We start from the raw sequence: 16,424 nt of genomic DNA on the forward strand, positions 1-16,424 counted from the left end.
TCAACTTTGGGATGAAAACAGGGCCACGCGTACGCACACTCCACGCGCACGCGTGGATTAAAAATTAGCCAATCGACGCGCACGCGTCAACCACGCGTACGCGCGGGTACTCTCATGCCCCAGGCACAAATCTGGCACATTTTTGGCACAACTTTCTGGAAAATGGCTGGGCATTGGGTGCAGCACATTCGGCGGCCCGCGCACATCACGCGCACGCGTGGATGGCGCTTTCTGGAAGAACGGCGCGTATGTGCCAAGTACGCCTATGCGCAAGGGGTCATTCTGCTAAAAATTTTCTAAGTTAAAAGCTGCAGAATTCACAGATTCAACCCCCAATCTTCCAACGGACATAACTTTCTCATTTTAAATCGTTTTTCACCCGTTCTTCGAACGACGTAGACATCCCAGATCCAATTTCATTTCTAAAAAGATTTGGCACAAAACAGAGATCCGTAGTCCAAATTATGTCCCGTTAAAGTATGCCCAAAAATCATATTTTCATACAAACCACAAAGTGTCATTTTCAACTCTTTTCAAAATCAATCAAAACATGCCAATTTCATCCCTTTTCTTTGAAATCAATCAAAATATATCAAATTCAACATCAAGCCTCCTTAACTCACACATTGAGACTTTACCACAATTCACAAAAATCACTATCCCATCATTTTAACCCACTTCACCCAAGTGGCTCAAACCCAAACACATTGACATATCATATACTTTTCCTCATGCCAATTTTCAACAACACCAATTCCAATAAATCATCATTGTACACAATCAATATCATGCTTACCATCAACATGGTTCAATCCACAATTCAACCATAACCAATCATCAAGCATATATCACAACATGCATATTTCTCATACATCATACCATCAAGGCATCAATAATCATCATCACATATATGACCACATCATATATTTCAAACATCCAACAACATCAACAATTCAATGCCTATCTTAGGGCCTCTAGCCTAAGTATTTCCTACCACATTACATATTAGATACGGGAAACCGAAACCATACCTTAGCCGATTTCTCAAGCTCAACCGGAGCACTTCCAAACCACTTTTCTTCAAGCTCTCAAGGCCTCAACACCTCCAAGAACAGATTTTTCACCACCAAACCCTTTTCAAGCTTTTCAATGTCACCAATCAAGCTCCAATATTCACATATACACAACCTAAGCCACAATCATCATACCCATACACAACATCTCAACACCCAAACATCATAGAACAATAAATTACACTAGGGTTGAGAATCTTACCACACCCAAGGTCCAAGGAGACAATTTTAACCTTCTCTTTCAAGAGAGTTGGGTCCTATAACATCAAAGAGCCCAAAATCTCAACATTTTTGCTCATGAAACTCGAAATCAAGGCTAGAAATTCGAAGAGCAAAACGTGAATTACCTCAAGATTAATTGTATGGGTTTTGTAGAGCTCTCCACGGTGAACACGTGGCCGTAAACAGTGCGGCAATCAAAGCTCTAGATCAAAAGTTATGTTGGTTTGAAAATCAAGTGAGAGAAAGAACTTGAGAGAGTGTTCTTCCCTCCATGGCCTCCATGTCCAATGTGTGAGTGTGTTTAATGAGGAGAGAGAATGCTGAAAACTAGGGTTTTGGTTTAGTTATGTTGGGCCAAGGACCCACTTTGGGTCCGGTTGGCCCGGTTTGGCCCGTTCGGTCCAATCTTGGTCCGAATTCTATAAAATTAGTACCGAAATTCTCGTCTCAATCTCCTCTATCACTTTTAGCCATAAAAATAACATTTAGAGCTTTCTAGAATAAATTCTCATTTATAGGTTAATTAGCCGTTAATTAACCGGGTCTTACATTCTACCTACCTAATTGGGAATTTTGCCCACAAAATTCAAATGCAATTACCTGAGAATAAATGCGGATAATCCGTTCGCATCTCCGACTCAAGTTCCCAAGTGTGTTCTTCAACACCGCCTCGACTTCATGCCACTTTGACTAATGAAACCTCTTTTCCATGCAACCGTTTGATACTAGTATCATCAATTCTGACCGGAGTCACTGGAAGCGTCAAATCTTCTCTTAACTGAACCGATTCAGGTTCCAACACATGGCTAGCATCAGGAGTGTACTTCCGAAGCTGTGACACGTGAAACACGTCGTGCAGGTTCGAAAGATGAGGTGGTAGAGCTATCCGATACGCCACCGGTCCAATCCTCTCCAGGATTTGAAATGGACCAATGTATCGAGGATTCAACTTCTTTGCTTTAATTGCCCTACCTACTCCCGTGGTCGGAGTAACCTTAAGGAAAGCATGGTCTCCTTCCTCAAATTCTAAGGGCTTTCGCCTCTGATCGGCGTAACTCTTTTGACGACTCTGCACCGTAAGCATCCTATCACGGATTTTCTTGACTTGTTTAGTGGTCTCAGCTATTATTTCTGGCCCCAACAAGCTTTTCTCTCCAGCTTCATACCAACATAGAGGAGATTGACATTTCCTCCCATACAAGGCCTCAAACGGAGCCATTCCAATGCTCGCATGATAACTATTATTGTATGCAAACTCCACTAATGGCATATACCGATCCCAACTCCCCGGTTGGTCCAAAACACAAGCTCTCAACATATCCTCTAGTGTTTGGATCGTCCTCTCGGATTGACCATCTGTTTAAGGATGGTAAGCCGTGCTCAAGCTTAATCGGGTTCCAAAAGCTTTCTGAAATACACCCCAAAACCTTGAAGTGAAACGAGGATCTCTATCAGAGATTATAGTAGCAGGTACACCTTAAAGTCTCACAATCTCCTTTATGTATAACCGTGTTAGCTCCTCAAGGGTGTAAGTCATACAAATGGGTAAAAAGTGAGCTGACTTCGTCAGTCGGTCCACAATCACCCAGATAGCATCAAAACCATCTCTAGTCCTTGGCTATCCTGACACAAAGTCAATTGCAATACTTTCCACTTCCATTGTGGAATCTCTAAAGGTTGCAACATCCCGGAAGGTCTTTGATGTTCAATCTTTACCTTTTGACAAGTTAAGCACTTTGAAACATATTCCGCCACATCATTCTTCATACCCGGCCACCAAAACATCGCCTTTAAATCATGGTACATCTTAGTACTTCCCGGGTGAATGGAGAAGCCACTTTTGTGTGCCTCCTTTAAGATATCCTGCCTCAAAGTGCCAACATTCGGCACAATGATCCTACACTTGAACCCCCATAACCCATCTTTTTCTTCCGAAACTCTCCACTGTTTTCCTTACTCAATGGCCGGTAACACCTTCCATAACGCTTCATCATTTTGATGAGCCTTTAGGAGCTCGGACTTAAAGTCACTTGAGATTTCTAATCGGCTCAAACATAAGGTTCCGGATACTTCTCGAGCACCAATTTTTAGACTCTCAAATCCCTTGAGCAACTTTTCCTCTTGGAGCATCATCCAAGCCGCATATAACGACTTCTGACTTAACGCATCCGCCACTACATTCGCCTTTCCCGGATGGAAATGCAACTCAAAGTCGTAGTCCTTCAACAATTCCATCCACCTCCTCTGCCTCATATTAAGCTCTTTCTGATCAAAGAGGTGCTTCAAGCTCTTATGATCAGAGAAAACTTGGAACTTAACTCCATAGAGGTAATGCCTCCACACCTTCAAGGCAAACACAACCGCAGCGAGTTCCAAATCGTGCGTAGGGTAATTAACTTCATGTGGCCTCAACTGCCGTGAGGCATACGCCACCACATTATGATGCTGCATCAGCACGCACCATAAACCCTTTAATGAGGCATCACAGTACACCTCAAATGGCTCGTTCGGGTCAGGTAACACTAACACAGGTGCAGTGGTCAACTTTTTCTTCAATGTTTGAAAACTCTCCTCGCACTCAGGAGTCCAAACAAACGGAGTGTCTTTGCGGGTTAACTTTGTCATTAGCAAGGCTATCTGTGAAAAGCCCTTGATAAACCTTCGGTAATAGCCAGCTAAGCCCAAAAAACTCCTTATCTTTGTTACTGTGGTTGGTTGCTTCCAATCCATCACAGCCTCCACCTTAGTTGGATCTATGGCTATTCCCTTCTTACTCACCACGTGACCCAAAAAATTCACCTCACTCTTCCAAAACTCACATTTAGACAGTTTTGTATAGAGTTTCTTCTCCTTTAGAATCTGTAACACGGTCCTCAAGTGTTCCGCATGCTCTTCCTCAGTTTTGGAATAAATCAGTATGTCATCAATGAAGACAACAACGAATTTATCCATAAACGGACGAAAAACTCTATTCATATAATCCATGAATACTGCTGGAGTGTTTGTCAACCCAAAAGATATTACAGTGTACTCGTAATGACCATAACGAGTCTTGAAAGCGGTCTTAGGGATATCCTCACCCCTCACCCTTATCTGGTGATAAACGGATCGCAAATCGATCTTGGAGAAAACTTCAGCTCCTTGTAACTGATCCATGAGATCATCAATTCTCGGCAATGGGTACTTATTCTTTATTGTAACCTTGTTCAGCTGCCTGTAATCCACACAGAGCCGCATACTCCCATCTTTCTTCTTTACCAGTAACACTGGAGCACCCCACGGAGAGACACTTGGTCGGATAAAATTCTTTCCCAACAAATCCTCTAACTGAGACTTTAGCTCGTTCATCTCTAACGGTGACATCCTATAAGGAGCACTTGAGATTGGTCCCGTCCCGGGCACCAACTCAATAGCAAACTCAACCTCTCGGTTAGGTGGAAACTCATCAATATCATCGGGAAACACTTCCGGAAACTCACACACGACCGGAATCTGCTCCAACCTTTGATCATCACCCAAAACGCCCGCGGTTAACAACAGGATACCCTGACATTCGATTCCTGAACAGTTCACCATCATCGAATTCAAGTAATAATTATTTACCACGACCGGCTCTTCTGTATCCTCCGACATAAAGTACACCGACTTTGTAGAACAATCAAGCAGAACATGGTTCTTAGATAACCAATCCAATCCCAAGATAAGATCAAGACCGATCATCGGTAAACAGACTAAATTATGAACAAAATCACGCTGCTTGAATCTAAAGAAAACTTTCGGGCATCCTAGCCTAGTTACCATGGCTTCATCGGTAGCATTATATACTTTTAGGTCATAACCTAAAGTTACGATCTTCAATCCTAACTCATGGGCTTTTTCAAATGCAATAAATGAATGCGATGCTCCCGAATCAAATAAAGCATTTAAAGTTTGACCAGCTATTTCACAGTTACCTCGAATGAGTGTCTCAGATCCCTTAGCACCTATAGCTGAAGTGGTGAACACCCGACTAGTCTGTTGTGCCTTCCCAGCACCTTGTTTCTGCTTCTCCGGACAACTTGCGGCTTTATGCCCCGCCTTTCCACAATTGTAGCACAAACCCCATCCGACCTTGCATGGTGCTCCCGGATGGTGACTCCCACATCTAGTATAAGCTTGATCATTCTGAGGCTGCTTTCCAAACTTCTTTTCTTGGGAGTTGTTGTTATTGGGCCTCCTGAAAGAGCTTCTCCTCTTGAAAGGCAGACCTCTAGGTGCAAAGCTCTTCCCTCGATTCTGTGGGAATGATCCTTTGTGACTCCCTTTCTCAGCGGTTGCCCATTTTACACACTCTTCAGCAACCCTACACTTGTTTACCAACTCATAGAAAGTCCTAATCTCCATTGGTCCCACTGAACTGAAAATATCGCTCCGGAATCCTCCTTCATACTTAACACACTTCCATTCTTCATATTCCACCGGAGTCCCTTGGCACATACGAGAGAACCTGAACAGCTCTTCAAACTTGTCAGTATACTCTGATACGGACATGGTACCCTATTTCAGCTGCAGTAACTCAAGTTCCTTAGCCGTCCTGGCAGAAGTCGGAAAGTACTTCTTATAGAACTCCTCTTGGAAGACATTCCAGGTGATATAGTCATCACCCTGCTGCAGAAGATGTCAGATACCTTGCCACCAATGCGACGCTTCACCGGTGAGCATATAGGTAGCAAACTCGACACGCTGTCCTTCAGGTACCACTTGTGCTTGCAGTGCTCGCTCTATAGCCGGAAACCATGTATCAGCCTCAGTCGGGCTAGTAGTCCCCTTGAACTTAGGTGGATTAACCTTCAAAAAGTTTGCTAGTGTCATCGGGCCCTGAACTCCACCTCCATCATTACCATGGTTGTTCATCTGTTGACCAAGAGCCTCAGCAGTGGCTTGCATAGCAGCAACCATGTTCTTCAACGCAGTCATAAAGTTCACCGGGTCATTAGGGTTATTCTCCGGTGCACGAACATTAGTACAACCTCTACCACGGCCTTTACCGCGTCCATGAGGCGCCATCTGGTTCCTATACACACCAAACAATCGATATTAAGTTGATCAGTCTCAATATCGAAAGTCTAGTACTTCAAGGTCCCAAATGCATGCTCATGAACATTTATGCCAATTATATCAAGCAGATATACTAATAGTACATAACACACACACAGAGAATGCACAGAATCATAGTCAGTCCATTCCTCAGGCTCTACAGGAACGAACTGCTTTGATACCATAATGTAACACCCTACCATACAAAGTCTTATGCTTAAGTCATAATTCAGAGATGGCAAGGTATTACGACCTCTAAAATAAAAAAAAATTAGTACATATAGTAGTATGAATGATTGATTATAACTAGGAGCCTTTGTAGAAAAAAGGGGTAAACAAAAATCGCAACTCGAAGGCGCAACACTCCGGTCGATAACGTAACGAACAAGGACAACCAACGCGAGATTATATATATACAAAGAAGTGTCAAAAACAGGAATATCAAGACTCAAAATCCGGCTGCGAAGATAACCGGTCCGAGCATAGCAATATATACATATGATAAAATAAGGAAAACCCCAAGGAAAACCCAAAGGGACACAAATAAATAAAACCTATTCTCAAAAATCTCCCATAAGAGGAATCATCATAGTTTGTATTATTTGTTGGAGATAAAAGTATCTAAGCAAAACTTATAAACTAAAACAGAGTCCCTAAGAACAAAGGATCTTTACTAATCCAGAAGTCTACAACAGGCCTCAGCGAGAAACCTCACGTCCTGCATCTGAAAACCACAAAATCCGCTTGGATGAGAACCAGAGGTCCCCAGCATGGTAACAGCTTCCACATATATAATACATAATAATAGAGGAAAGCCGAAGGCAATCCTAGAACTTCCTCCAGATAATTCAAAAGCTTATAAACAAGCTAAACCATAAAATGACATCTGACTAAAGATTCTTCAGTCTAACTAATACTTCCCTTTCCAATCCCTTCAGACCTCCCAACCACTAGTAGGAGTATAATGTAGCAAGCACAGTTATATCAAACAAGAAATATACAAATAGGAACAAATAAGGCATTTAGACAATTAGCAAGTAATATGCAGTCAAATAGGCAATCTCAAACAATTCATATAGTATGCATACGATGAATGCCTGTCCCTAGTGGCTGATGATATCATCTGTCGGTTATAGAGCCAACCCGACAAGTCCTGGTAGCTAACCATTGGACTGTCCATCTGTCACGCATCCCCAACTTGAGTTATACTCATCAAAAGCTTGATCATAATCATGATCTATATCCATCACCTTCACTGGTGAATATTTACGGGGGCGAGCTCATCCGGATCTTTCACAGTGCCCGGCCACACTTATGACATAGGGTCAAAAGAGCTTCGAGTCTCAACCTGGAGCACGTGGTGGCTAGCCACTGCTTCCTCCCAGGGAAACTCTCATCTCCAATAGTGGAAGTGCAACATCCACAATTTATTCAACAGCATATATGCATTTATACATAGCCATAATCATGGCTCCGCCGTAACACGACAATAATCTAGCCATCCGGCTCACGGTTAAATCCATAACCAGCCCATTGGCATCACGGTTAAATCCATAACCAGCTATCTCATTAACAAATACGGCCTTTCGGCCCATGGCATAACAAGCACTTCCACCACCATCCTCCGCATCTTACCATCCTCCGCCTCTCACATAATCATCTTTGATCCTCATTGATCATTCATTTTTCCCTTGCTTCACTCGCAAGTTACCACATCCCCTAGCTCCTTTTCAAATAGCTAGGCATATCATAATGATTTAAGACATAAGTGGTGAGATCGGAGACTTAGAAGTATGAGATTTGGCTTTTAAAACTTAAAAATCAACTTTGGGATGAAAACAGGGCCACGCGTACGCGCACTCCACGCGCACCCGTGGATGGCCACAAAACTCATCGACGCGTATGCGTCATGCACGCTAACGCCTGGATTAAAAATTAGCCAATCGACACGCACGCGTTAACCACGCGTACGCGCGGGTACTCTCATGCCCCAGGCACAAATCTGGCACATTTTTGGCATAACTTTCTGGAAAATGGCTGGGCATTGGGTGCAGCACATTCGGCGCGCCCGCGCACATCACGCGCACGCGTGGATGGCGCTTTCTGGAAGAACGGCACATATGTGCCAAGTGCGCCTACGCGCGAGGGGTCATTTTGCTAAAAAATTTCTAAGTTAAAAGCTGCAGAATTCACAGATTCAACCCCCAATCTTCCAACGGACATAACTTTCTCATTTTAAATCGTTTTTCACCCGTTCTTCGAACGGCGTGGACATCCCGGATCCACTTTCATTTCTAAATAGATTTGGCACAAAACAAAGATCCGTAGTCCAAATTATGTCCCGTCAAAGTATACCCAAAAACCATATTTTCATACAAACCACAAAGTGCCATTTTCAAATAAGCCATTTTCAACTCTTTTCAAAATCAATCAAAACATGCCAATTTTATCCCTTTTCTTTGAAATCAATCAAAATATATCAAATTCAACATCAAGCCTCCTCAACTCACACATTGAGACTTTACCACAAGTCACAAAAGTCACTATCCCATCATTTTAACCTACTTCACCCAAGTGGCTCAAACCCAAACACATTGACATATCATATACTATTCCTCATGCCAATTTTCAACAACACCAATTCCAATAAATCATCATTGTACACAATCAATATCATGCTCACCATCAACATGGTTCAATCCACAATTCAACCATAACCAATCATCAAGCATATATCACAACATGCATATTTCTCATACATCATACCATCAAGGCATCAATAATCATCATCACATATATGACCACATCATATATTTTAACCATCCAACAACATCAACAATTCAATGCCTATCTCAGGGCCTCTAGCCTAAGTATTTCCTACCACATTACATATTAGATACGGGAAACCGAAATCATGCCTTAGCCGATTTCTCAAGCTCAACCGGAGCACTTCCAAACCACTTTTCTTCAAGCTCTCAAGGCCTCAACACCTCCAAGAATAGATTTTTCACCACCAAACCCTTTTCAAGCTTTTCAATGTCACCAATCAAGCTCCAATATTCACACATACACAACCTAAGCCACAATCATCATACCCATACACAACATCTCAACACCCAAACATCATAGAACAACAAATTACACTAGGGTTGAGAATCTTACCATACCCAAGGTCCAAGGAGACAATTTTAATCTTCTTCTTCAAGAGAGTTGGGTCTTATAACATCAAAGAGCCCAAATCTCAATATTTTTGCTCATGAAACTCAAAATTAAGGCTAGAAATTCGAAGAGCAAAACGTGACTTACCTCAAGATTAATTGTATGGGTTTTGTAGAGCTCTCTGCAGTGAACGCGTGGCCACAAACGGTGCGGCAATCGGAGCTCTAGATCAAAAGTTATGGTGGTTTGAAGATCAAGTGAGAAAAAGAACTTGAGAGAGTGTTCTTCCCTCCATGGCCTCCATGTCCAATGTGTGAGTGTGTTTAATGAGGAAAGAGAATGATGAAAACTAGGGTTTTGGTTTAGTTATGTTGGGCCAAGGGCCCACTTTGGGTCTGGTTGGCCCGGTTTGGCCCGTTCGGTCCAATCTTGGTCCAAATTCTATAAAATTGGTACCAAAATTTTCGTCTCAATCTCCTCTATCACTTTTAGCCATAAAAATCACATTTAGAGCTTTCTAGAATAAATTCTCATTTATGGGTTAATTAGCCGTTAATTAACCGGGTCTTACAGGCTGGTCAGCCTTGCCCCGCCTAGTAAGGCGTGATACATCACTATTTTATGATTTATCTTGTACAAAATTGAGTGAATTTTATCAATTATTCCTACACTTATTCATATAAACTGCATGGTTTTACAAATCCTTCTTAATTTTTTTCCATGATTGAAAACTTGCTTCCTAAGGGTTTAAATTGTTAATTTTTAATTCTTCTTTATCACCATTCGATGCCAAGATGTGTTTGTGAAGTATTTTCAGGTTTACAGGGCATGAATGGCTTAAAGGATGAAGAGGAGGCATGTCAAAATGGAAGGAACATAAGAAACTAAGGAGATTGGAAGCGAGCAGCGACGCGCACGCATGGCTTACGCGTGCGCACGCATTGGCACATTTCACAGCGATGCGTACGCGTGACTGACACATACTCATGACAAGCGCAAACGACCAGCGACACGTACGCACAGACGACACGTACGCGTGATAAAGCGTCATGCTGCACTATCAGAATTCGTTGGGGGCGATTTGTTGGATGATTTGGACCCAGTTTCAAGCCCAAAAATACAGACTAGAGGCAGGGGTTAGCTGAGATTGAGGACACACTTCCTTTTTACTTTTCACTTGATTTTCTTTAGTTTTAGTTTTGAATTCTAGGAAGAGAAATACTATTTCTCCTAGGGTTCTAGCATTTTTCTTAGTTTTGTTTTTGGATTGGATCTTGAGAGAGTTGCTACTACCTTCGATTGAAGTCTTCATCGTTATTGTTTGTCTTTCTATCACTCTACTCTTTTATTTTCCATTTAGTTGTTCCAATTCATGTTCGGATTTTGTTAAGTTGAAATTATTAATACAGTGAACTATTTTTTATATTTAATTCCATTGCTTATTAATTTCTTTTAATTAATTATTAGTCCCAATTTTGCTTTTGTTAATTTAATTTTAATTACCATGTCTCCTATCTACTCTCTTTATATGTTTGTAAAAATGGCATTCATGTTAATGGAGTAGAGCTCCCAACTTGGCTTTAGAGTTGATTAATTGGAAATCCTTGAGTTAGAAAACTCAAGTATACCATGTCTCCTATCTACTCCCTTTACATGTTTATAAAAATGGCATTCATGTTAATGGAGTAGAGCTCCCAACTTGGCTTTGGAGTTGATTAATTGGAAACCCTTGAGTTGAAAAACTCAAGTATTAATCTGTAATTGGAAATTGCTGGCTAACTCACTTTTCACTAACTCTAATCCTTCCTTGTGAAGCAATTAGGACTTGTGAATCAGAGTTAGTACTACTCACTTAACCTTCCTTTGCAACTATAAGAGGATAACTAAGTGGGAGCAACAACCTTACCATTATACTTGAAAAAACCAACAAGGATAGAAACTCCAATTAATCTTCTCCTAACCAAGGCTTTTTATTTCAAAATACACGACCTCTCTTATTAATCGCTCCTTGCTTATCTACTAGTTACTTATTTTTCCATTTTCAAACTTCTCAATTATTCTCGGAAAATTCCTGACCAATAAATTGTACCTTTGTGTCAACTCTTTGGGAAAAGACCTGGGAATTCTACCCCCAGTAATTAAATTTTAATTGTGACACACTTTTAAATTAATAGTGAAATGTTCATCGGTTAAGAACTGTACTTGTAACGTTGTTTTTATTAAAAAAAAATTCTTAACCGGCATTTTTTCACCCGTCAAGGCAGTCACGAATTTCTCCCCCGCTCCGCCTAATGGTAGGTTGGCGGGTTGGCGGGCTCTCTTTTTTTATAAACCATTAAATATTAAACAATATATATGATTTCACAAAATTTTCAATAAATTTATAGTTTTTAAAAACATAAAAATTATAATTTTTAAATTCACACACATTAAAGTCTTTATAATTATGATTTAATTAATAAGAATGATGACATTAATATTTTTTTACAAGTCTTGTTATTATTTAGGAAATAGCCATAAATAAATTTATTTCCTTAATGAATATTAATTTTGTCGTCAAATTCTATATTACTTTTAAAATTTTAGTGTAATTGAGTCTAATTTCTATATTTTGAAATAAATTTATTCGAAAAAATTAATATATAAATCACATTATTATTACAAAATTACTTTTTTAACATAATTAGTGGTGCTTATTTGAACCATTAAATTTAACTTCTAATGATATTAAAGTCAACCTATTTTATTATTTTGTGCCTTCAAAAAATTTACACGATTGACATAAAAATAAAATAATTTAAAAAAATCATTACAATGAGTATATTCATTTTAACAAATATTCTTCTATTTAATACTATAAAAAAATACATTGGCCACTTTGAATTGTTATAGGTGAACTTCCATCCATAGTAGTAGAAGGTCTAAATTGAGATATATTCATCAAATAAACAATCAATAAAATACTCATCTGTATTTTTTTATTTTGGGTACATTTATACATAAAAGAAATTATACATAAAGACAAAAAGAAAAGAAAAGAAGAGTTGAAATAACAAGAGCGATAAACATCACGATTCTTATAATTTTGTGTGGCCATCTATATATAGTAGACCAAATAACTATGATTATCTAACAAAATTAATTTGTATTTATTCACTCAACTTGAATAAGTAAAAAATTATATTATTTTAATTTAGTCCTTAATGCACATGATTTGAATTTAGCTCAATATATATGATTTGATTTAATTTAATTTAATTATTAGTTGAAATATCTCAGTTATCTATTTTATTCATAGATTTATTATTTTAATGACTAATAAATTAATCAAATTAATTAATTAGTACACATAATAAATTTGGTTTAATAAATTAAAAGAAATAAATTAAAAAATACTAATAGAATATTAAATAAATAAATTAGAAAATACTACTAAATCAAATTGATATAAATTATAATAAATTATATAATATTTAAATATCTAATCAAATAAATTAGTTGATATAGTTAGTTTATTGTAATAACTTATATTTAATGATTTAAAAGAAATAAATCGAAAAACACTCTCAGAAGCATGTCACGTCAGCTCCATCATTAAATGTATATAAATGGATAAATACTAAGCTATGGTTTGGATATAAGATAGAAAATAAGAGGAAAAAAATGAAAAGAAAGAAAACCAGAGGAAAGAAAATAGAAAGAAAATGAAGTATATATTTTTTTTGTGTTGTTTAGATGAAGAAAAAATGAATGGAAATAAATTAGAGAAAAAATTTTCTTTTATTTGGACGGAAGAAAAGTAAGAAGAGAAAAAATTATAATAAAGTAAAATTATATTATTATTTTTATATATTATATATAAATTATAATTCCAATGATAACTCTGTATTTTTACCTATGTTTGCACTTTTGCATCAGTTTTTTTCACAATTTTAAAGAGAAAAAATTTACATGAACTTCACATACATTTTTATGTTTTCCATTCAATTTTTTTGTTGATCCAAATAATAAAAAATTGATTTTTCTATCTATTTTCTTCTCCAACATTTTATTTTCCTACAAATTCTTCTAGTCCAAACAATGCATAAATGAGTCACATTTTTCATATATATAACAATAACTAATATCACATATTAGGTTAATTTACGTTGATAAACCAAAGTCACTCCAAAATTATCTGAATCCCCCAAATCCAAAATCGTTACCTAGTTGTCTTTATTTACATTTCTATATAAATCGAATTTAATGAATTTGAATTACTTGACATTGTGATTTGAAAGTAAATTGAATTCAAAGAATTCGAATTATGCCATCCCCTACTAAATCGAATCTATAAATTTCGATTTATATGGTCTATGCTAAATCGAAGCAATAAAGTTTAATTTATACCTACTTAATAGCAATCCAGCTAATTGTAAATCAAATCTCCTTCATTCGATTTAGTAGCATAGATAGCATCCAAGTAATTCGAATCTTATAGATTCAATTTACTACGAAATAAATTTGATTACATAGATATGTAAATTGAGACATGCATGTAGCCTTTTTTACTTTGAGGGATATACGTAAAATTGGTATGCAAATGATTTATAAAGGTGATTTATCCCATATATTATAACTTGTGAAATCATAATATTCTGAGAAGTGATGTATAGACAACTTAAATGTTGATAAGTCTAAAAAATTTTAGAAAAAAATAATAAAAATATTAAAAAATTACATGTTGATCCATAAGATTTTTTTTTTTTAAAAATTTGTCCATAGTTTATGATGAACAACTTTAAAATTATATATATCTTATTTATTTTATATATTTTTTTTTGTAGAGACTTATAATTTTATTATTGGCGATGTTAGTGGTTAAAGAGAGATTTTTACCTTTAAATAAATTATAGAGAAATTAAAAATAAAATTGGTTGCTATTTTTCTGACAATTCATTTAGTTTTAGTTTAAATTAAAATTAAATTATATATTCAATTTATGGTTTTTGTTCATCCTAATGATTGTACATAATAGATAATATATTTAAGCATGTTTTAAAAGAAACTATTGAATTTTATATAATTGAAAGTTAACTATGAAATTAAACTAACATGAAGTGAAATACAATAAACACATGAGTGAAAGTAAAATAAATAATTAAAAATAAGGTAATAAAATAATTAAAAAGAAAAGAAAAAAAGACAGAAAAACAATGCATGTAATTGATAAAAATACATTGTAAAAAAATTAGTATAATTATTGAATATAAAAGATGAAAGACAAAAATTAAGATATATTTTTGTTAAAAAATTTAAGAAAAATATTGTGAAAAAGAACCTATTAATCAAGTTTTATGGAAATATTATAAAAAATTTAAATTGTTAGTAAATAAAATAGTAACTTCTTTAAAAACTATTAATCAAAATACATAAAAGTACATTCTGATTCTTAGAAATAGAAAATAATAAGAGAATAATTTAAATTAAATTTATTTATTTTATTTTTTATTTTTTATTTATTAAATAATTTAATATTTATTTAATTTTAGTCAAATTAAATAATATAATTGATTAATTATAATTAATGTTGTTCACCCTAATGGTATAATTGAAAATATTAAAACTCTAAAATTAAAACGAAACTAAATGTTAAGGATAAAATTAAAATAAAATTACATTTGCTATCTTATAATTTTTTTAATGAAAATCTCATTTATACATCTTTAAAAGGCATCACTTTAATATAATGATATTTTTATTAAAAATAAAAATTATGATAAATATTTCATATATTTATTAGTAAATTATACAAATTTATATTTAATAATTTATTTCTAACTTTTAATTATAGTAAAAATGTAAGATATGATGCCAAAAAAAAAGTTAAAGCGACATAAATTTTTTACTAACAAAAAAAATATATTTTTTTTATTTTTTAGAGACGTATCTATTTTTTTAAGTTATAAATTTTAATTTATATAAATTAATGACAATTAAATGTATAAAAACTACTAATTAATAAAGAAATAAAATTTAAGATAAACATGTACTGAACAAATTGAAATAAAATAAAGACTTTTAAAAACATAAACATAATTAAATAATCTTAAAATTATATAATAATTTTCAAAATAACAAAAAAAATATACAATTATCTAAAATATAATATTTGTGTAGTAACTGAAATTTAATTGCCAATATGAAAGTAACATATAATATCATTTTGTAATCAAATAAGTGTTTAATCAAAGAATTTAATATTTATATAATAATATGACAAAATAAATTAAAGTTTAAGTTTAACCATAGCAAGAACTCAAGTTTAAATTTTCATAAATTAATTTATTTTTATTAAAGTGAATTGCGTAATAAAAAAATTCATAAAAAATTTCATATATTAAAGTAGAAAATAATTTATTTATAAATACAAAATTAAAAAATATTTAGATATTTAATCAACCTAATTAATTAGTTTGTAACTTATTTGATTTAATAATTTAAAAAAAATTAAATAACCTTTTTAGAAATATGCCAATCTAAATAATATAGATAGAATATAAGAAAAATATAACTAAGTTATATAATATAACATAATATTCCTAAAAGTTTATTTTATAGTAGATCTAGTGTCAAGATATTTATCATCATTTGTGGTATAATCTAATTTTACAATTATTTAAACGTTGTTTTTATGAAAAAATCGCATTATTTATTTTGAAAAAAAATATTTACTCAATATTATAATTTAAATAGAATATAAAATAGATATTAAACCAATTTCTTTTAATAATTACTTAATCACAAATATCGATCAAGGACATGAGATTTAAGAACTTACAAAATAAATATAATACCGACAATTTTTATACTACCATGATAAGATGATGATCATAAGTCTTTTTAGCATAAATT

Source organism: Arachis duranensis, chromosome 4 (assembly GCF_000817695.3).
Source record: "Arachis duranensis cultivar V14167 chromosome 4, aradu.V14167.gnm2.J7QH, whole genome shotgun sequence".
Taxonomy (NCBI): domain Eukaryota; kingdom Viridiplantae; phylum Streptophyta; class Magnoliopsida; order Fabales; family Fabaceae; genus Arachis; species Arachis duranensis.